Genomic DNA, 7063 nt, shown 5'->3' with positions numbered 1-7063 from the left:
ATCTTCAGCTGTGTGGCGGTCTCCAGTCTTCTTCATGGGTCAGCGTAGTATGACATCACTCCTGCGCATGCACAGGAATCAGTCATTCCAGCACACAGAGACCAGGCCAGAGGTGTAAGCTGAGCTGCACATGTGCATTGCATGTCTCTTCTGCAATAAAGAGCCTGCCTGCTCTCTGTTTGTGGCAGTGAAACTTTTTATATCTATTATTTTTGTTTTGACCTTGGTCATAAAGGGTCTAACCATACCACTGTAAGCTCCTCCCACTGTAAGCACAACCTGACCACACCCACCATTAGCAGCAACTCTCTGTGTGAATGGCCACGCTGAGCTGTGCCCCGGGTCCCCCTACTGCAAGCTGCTCGCTCTGGGGGCTCTTGGCAGAAGGGAGGGGCCAAGAGCACCGACATGGGACCCAAGAAGAGAAGGATCCAAGCTGCTCCGTGCCAAATAACTACACAGAGCAGGTAAGTATAGCACGTTTGTTATTTAAAAAAAAAAAAAAAGCAAGCCTTTAATATCACTTTAAATATAAACCACTTTTGCTGCAATACTCTCCTTTAGAGGGTTTGTTCACCTTTACAGAAAATCTGTCAGGTGAACTTACTGTACACTGGGCCCCCTCCCCAGTCCCGTTGTACCAGGGTTCCACGATTACCCGCTGTCGGGCATCGGGATAATGCTTTACCGGTCCAGGGATTTGAAATCCTGTCTTTCACTCTTCTCCTCCAGCACTCACAGTATGGGCTAGGTGGATTCTGATTGGTCAGCACTGTCCAGTAAAGGTTATTCTTTAAAAGAAAATACTGTATCCCTAGTACTATATGGCAGCCGAAAGAGGAATGCAGAGAATACTGTAGTGTAGAGAATCAACTGAATGACAGCTCTACGTCTACTGGGGCTGCTGACTTCACATTCAAGATGGTGGCATCCAGCCGCAGTTGCCGGGCTTTGGGATCAGTGTTGCCAACCTACCAGAGGTGGCTCTAGGCTTTGTGAGGCCTTAGGCATAACCTAGACATGAGGCCCCATTCACATCTATAATGGGGGGAAAAAATAATTCAAGAAAAAAAAATGAATTGCATATATTAAGAGTACTGGTGTCAATGTGCTCAATCACACCAGTGCTGAGAGCACACTGACACCAGCGCTGAGATAGAGCACACTGACACCAGCGCTGAGCACACTGACACCAGCGCTGAGAGCACACTGACATCAGCGCTGAGATAGAGCACACTGACACCAGCGCTGAGAGCACACTGACACCAGCGCTGAGAGCACACTGACACCAGTACTGAGACAGAGCACACTGACACCAGCGCTGAGCACACTGACACCAGCACTGAGATAGAGCACACTGACACCAGCGCTGAGCACACTGACACCAGCACTGCGATAGAGCACACTGACACCAGCGCTGAGCACACTGACACCAACACCAGCGCTGAGAGCACACTGACACCAACGCTGAGAGCACACTGACACCAACGCTGAGGCAGAGCACACTGACACCAACGCTGAGGCAGAGCACACTGACACCAGGGCTGACAGAGCACACTGACACCAGTACTGAGATAGAGCACACTGACACCAATGCTGAGAGCACACTGACACCAGCGCTGAGCACACTGACACCAGTGCTGAGCACACTGACACCAGTGCTAAGCACACTGACACCAACTCTGAGAGCACACTGACACCAACTCTGAGAGCACACTGACACCAGCTCTGAGGCAGAGCACACGGACACCAGGGCTGAGGCAGAGCACACTGACACCATCGCTGAGGCAGAGCACGCTGACACCAGGGCTGACACAGAGTACACTGACACCAGTTCTGACACAGAGCACACTGACACCAGTTCTGACACAGAGCACACTGACACCAGTTCTGAGATAGAGCACACTGACACCAGGGCTGACACAGAGCACCCTGACACCAGGTCTGAGATAGAGCACACTGACACCAGCGCTGAGTACACTGACACCAGCGCTGAGAGCACACCGACACCAGGTCTGAGATAGAGCACACTGACACCAGCGCTGAGATAGAGCACACTGACACCAGCGCTGAGATAGAGCACACTGACACCAGCGCTGAGCACACTGACACCAGCACTGAGAGCACACTGACACCAACACTGAGACAGAGCACACTGACACCAGGGCTGAGATAGAGTACACTGACACCAGGGCTGACAGAGCACACTGACACCAGTACTGAGATAGAGCACACTGACACCAACGCTGAGAGCACACTGACACCAACGCTAAGAGCACACTGACACCAACGCTGAGAGCACACTGACACCAACTCTGAGAGCACACTGACACCAGCGCTGAGCACACTGACACGAATGCTGAGAGCACACTGACACCATCGCTGAGCACACTGACACCAACGCTGAGAGCACACTGACACCAACGCTGAGAGCACACTGACACCAACTCTGAGAGCACACTGACACCAGCGCTGAGCACACTGACACGAATGCTGAGAGCACACTGACACCATCGCTGAGGCAAAGCACATTGACACCAGTTCTGAGACAGAGCACACTGACACCACTGTACCACCCCCCCTCCAGTCACATGTACCACCCCCCCAGTGACATAGTGACATGCACCCCCTAGTCACATTTACCTCACATATAGCAAGGCTCTGTCCCCTCATAGTTCAGTCCATCGGCTGCACAGTGCACACACAGGCTGAATTGGCTCCGTCTCCATCAGGGAAGCCCCGCCCTGGAAGGAGGGTAGACTCGGTGATCCTGTGCTGAGATGCTAGCTGTGCCCTGCCCTTGCACAAGAAAGGACGGACAGGATTTGATGTTGGGGCAGGCCAGTTGAAGGTTTCTATGTGTCTGCTGGTGTTCTGACTGGAAGGACACCTGCACTGCAGTTCCACTTCCAGTGAAGTTTTCTTGACAGGAGTGGGGCGGGGTGTTACAGAGAAGAGAGGAGGCGGGCTGACTGTACTCTGAACGAGGAGGCACCTGGGACTGATGTATGATGATAGCGAGAGGCGGCTCTTTAGGCAAAGTAGGCGGGAGCGAGGCCCCTAGGAGGGCGAGGCCTTAGGCCACCGCCTACTTTGCCTAATTAGAGAGCCGCCTCTGCTCTGAACAAGGAGGCACCTGGGACTGATGTTTGATGATAGCTAAAGGCGGCTCTTTAGGCAAAGTAGGCGGGAGCGAGGCCCCTAGGTGGGCGAGGCCTTAGGCCACCGCCTACTTTGCCTAATTAGAGAGCCGCCTCTGCTCTGAACGAGGAGGCACCTGGGACTGATGTATGATGATAGCTAGAGGAGGCTCTTTAGGCAAAGTAGGCAGGAGCGAGGACCCTAGGAGGGCGAGGCCTTAGGCCACCGCCTACTTTGCATAATTAGAGAGCCGCCTCTGGAGGTACTGCCAAATTTATTATCAGACATACTCTTCCAAAGGTTCTGGTTCTCTTTTTTACAAGTGCGATATTCTGTTTGAGATGCCTGGTGGGGTTCAGGTCCAAAAGTACTTGCATTTATGTTGCTGTACTGTAAAAATTTGCTTGACTTTGTGACTGTTTACTGTTAGTTTTTTTGTTCCCTTGTAGGTGTGTTGATGAAATTAATGTGTAAAAATATACTAAAGCGCTGATGTGAATAAATATTACAATATGTGAGAAATAAATATTAAAAAGATAACTAAATAATATAGCTGCAATTATATATATGTGAACTGCTACGCAAAAATAAAATGTTTTAAATTAATAATTGTGCTAATATTAACCTACTAATATTAAACAGTCTACCACCAGATTAAGTGAATAATTATGAACATATAGTGAACCATACAAAATATATGAAATTCCTTCTGTGTAATAAAGCAAACCTTTGCCACAAGTAAAAGAATATCACATTCCACTGTGTACAAACCAAAGTCTCTGCCCTATAATAAGGCTTACCTACAGGTACAGTAAATATCTCCTACACCTTTAGGAGATATTTACTTTAGATGCAGCCAGAGACGTCACCTGCAAATGCGCGCTGAAGGAACGGCATACCCATGCTGTCCCTTCAGTGTTGTACCATAAATAGCGACTCCCATCCGCATGTGCGGGAGTGACATCATTACTGGCATGGCCAATCAGATAGCTGAAGCCTGTGAACCTGGAAAGAGGACTGGGTGAAGATGGAAACGCCTTCAACGGTGACGGAATGATGCTGGAGGGCTTACAAGGAAAATCCTTTTCTTGGGAATACTTGCCTGAAAACGGATGTGTTTTGGATGCGGTTTACTACGGTTTACTACTACCGATTCAAGTTGTCCATACATTATACAGTTTTCTTTTTCAATTTCCTTTAGATTTACCTTCAACTGTGTACAATGTAAAAATTTAAAAACAAAATATTTTATTACAAAAATATATAGAAATTTATAGACCAATGATCATGCCTAAAAAGGTCACACTAATAACTCTCTCAAAACTGGACTATTGTTATCAAAAGAAAAATATATGGAGATGGCCTTTAGTCCAGGCTACCAGGAAGATATTTTAATAGTCAGTCCTTATGCATCAGGTTTGTGGATTTTGCTGGGCTAAAAAAAAGTGAAATGAACAAAGTATATTACAAATGCAATCAAATTTACCGATTTACTGAAATAATGAACCATGGTAATGTAGTATTTATTAAAGCATAGACTTCAGCCAAAATCCTTTTTTTTTTTTCAGTTGAGGGCAAAGTGGGTTAGAAGAAGAACCTCTGTCGTGATTTATTGTTGTCTGTATGGTTGTTAAAGATATCTCCCCTCTCACCATCTTCTAGTGCAGGGGTCTCCAAACTATGGCCCTCCAGTTGTTCAGGAACTTCAATTGCCATCATGCCTAGCCATGTTTGTGATTGTCAGAGTTTTACAATGCCTCATGAGATGTGTAGTTCTGCAACAGCTGGAGGGCCATAGTTTGGAGATTCCTGTTCTAGTGACACAGAGGTTCCAATCCGATAGCACTTTCCAAAAAAACAAGTGTTTTTTATGATTTATTAGTGGCTTTGTTGGACAGATGTATCTCCATTTCCTGTCCCAGTGACAAAACAGGAAATGAGGGGGCATTTCTCCAAAGGTGGCACAGTCAGCAGTAAAAATCTGATAGAGGTGGTAACTCTATTCTATAGAAAACAAAAACAAACAAGCAAACATTTGTGTTTGAAATTTCACTTTAAATGTTATTTATTTTAATATAACAGCCCACATTGATTGGATGTCATACTACATTCACAAGAGTAAGCATAAAAAGAGAGAGTAGTGCACATAAGGAAGACATGGTCCACACGGTGCCTTTGTTCCGGATCTCCTTTTCACATCTGTTTCCCACATACCACCGGTCTCCAGATGTTTTACACCTGTAAAAAGTGTATTTATTAATCTGTGATATACCCAGATATGCATATTCAGTATAGAAAGTAATGCAAACAAGGTTTAAATATTTTGCAAGGGGCACGTGAAATAGTTTAAGGTGGAACTAGGATTTAAAGGAGAATTGTTTCCAAATAATCCAAAAGTGTCAATGCCACTCCAGAGTGTATAGTGTACTGTAACATTAAGCAAATAAAGCTGTAATGAAATATTACATCACAGTGAGCCGTTTATAGTTCTTTCAGTATCATAAATAATATATGCTGCCCTATGCACCCCAATACACACAGCACCATGCCTTGTGATACATGCGCCACATACCCCTAATGCCATAATACTAATCTAAGAGCTCCCATATAACCCAAGAGGCCAGAGGGAGACCCTCAGCTCAGCAGTCTTCATTCACCTGGGGCTCCGAGTCCTCATTGATGGGAAGCTCTGCCAACTTGCTCCACATCTCTTTCCTCCCAACTTCACTCCATCTTCCTGCAGAACCAGGTGCTGAAAGTCAGTGCACTCCAGGCCTGGTACCCACTGCCACTTTGCAGAGTTAAAGGGAGAGAGGAGGCTGCTACTATACTGCAGCCACAAAGGTAGAGAATGAAGACCTTAGTTAGCTGCCAAGTTAGTCAGGGTGAAAAAAAAACAAAATGTCAATCTAGTTCAACCAACAGAATAAAAAAAACACAAAATACAGAATCTTTAACCCACAGTTGACCCAAAGGAAGATCAAAAAAAAAAAAAAAAGCCCTACGGGCATGGTGCAATTTGCTCCAGTAAATTCCCCCAGGAGGCAACCAGGTATCTACTGAGCTGGCCAGAACTAGTTTTTAGGGAGTCTATTCCACAGCTCTTACTGTAAATAAGCCTTTCTGTGCCCCTTTGTATCCTTTTTTTTTTATAACATTAAATCATATATTTATTACCACCCTAGAGGAGGAATTACCTTGAATGCCATGATTGCTTTATGTGAGATGTATTCTATTTTTTATAGTCAATACCATGGTTTTTAATTATGTGTCATTTTTCTTGCATGCTATATACAGTATAATAAAATATTGAAACTGGACATGGAAGGTGATCTATTTATGTACTTTTTTAAAAAAAAATATATATGTTTAACACCTTCCCGCCCTATAGCCGAAAGACGGCTACAGCGCAGGCTTAATTTGCCGGGAGGGCGTACATGGATGTCCTCCCGTAATCCTGCTGTCTGTGCACCTCCTGTGGACTCAGCTGATCACAGATCTGGGGAAGGGGCCAATCACAGCAGCCCTTTACCACGTAATCAGCTGTGTCCAATGAAAGTTGATCGCAGAAGCACAAGACGGTTATCAGCTTTCCTTTTCTCATGCTGACAGCATGAGGAGAGAAAAAGAGAGCTGATAAATGGCTAAAAGCACATCGGCACTGATAATCAGGGCACTGATTATCAGTGCCCTGACTATCAGTGCAGTCCCAATAGTGCCCACCAGTGCTCCCAATCAGTGGTCACCAGTGCTGCCAATCAGTGCCCATCAGTGCTGCCAATCAGTGCCACCTATCGGTGCCACCTATTAGAGCCCATCAGTGCCACCTATTAGAGCCCATCAGTGCCACCCATCAGTGCCCATTAGAGTTGACTATCAGTGCCCATCAGTGGCGCCTATCAGTGTAGCCTCATCAGTGCCA

This window comes from Lithobates pipiens, unplaced genomic scaffold (assembly GCF_037356315.1).
Source record: "Lithobates pipiens isolate NorthernLeopardFrog02 unplaced genomic scaffold, aLitPip1_a1.2 Scaffold_19, whole genome shotgun sequence".
In the NCBI taxonomy this organism is placed as follows: Eukaryota; Metazoa; Chordata; class Amphibia; order Anura; family Ranidae; genus Lithobates; species Lithobates pipiens.
This window is presented reverse-complemented; position numbering follows the sequence as displayed.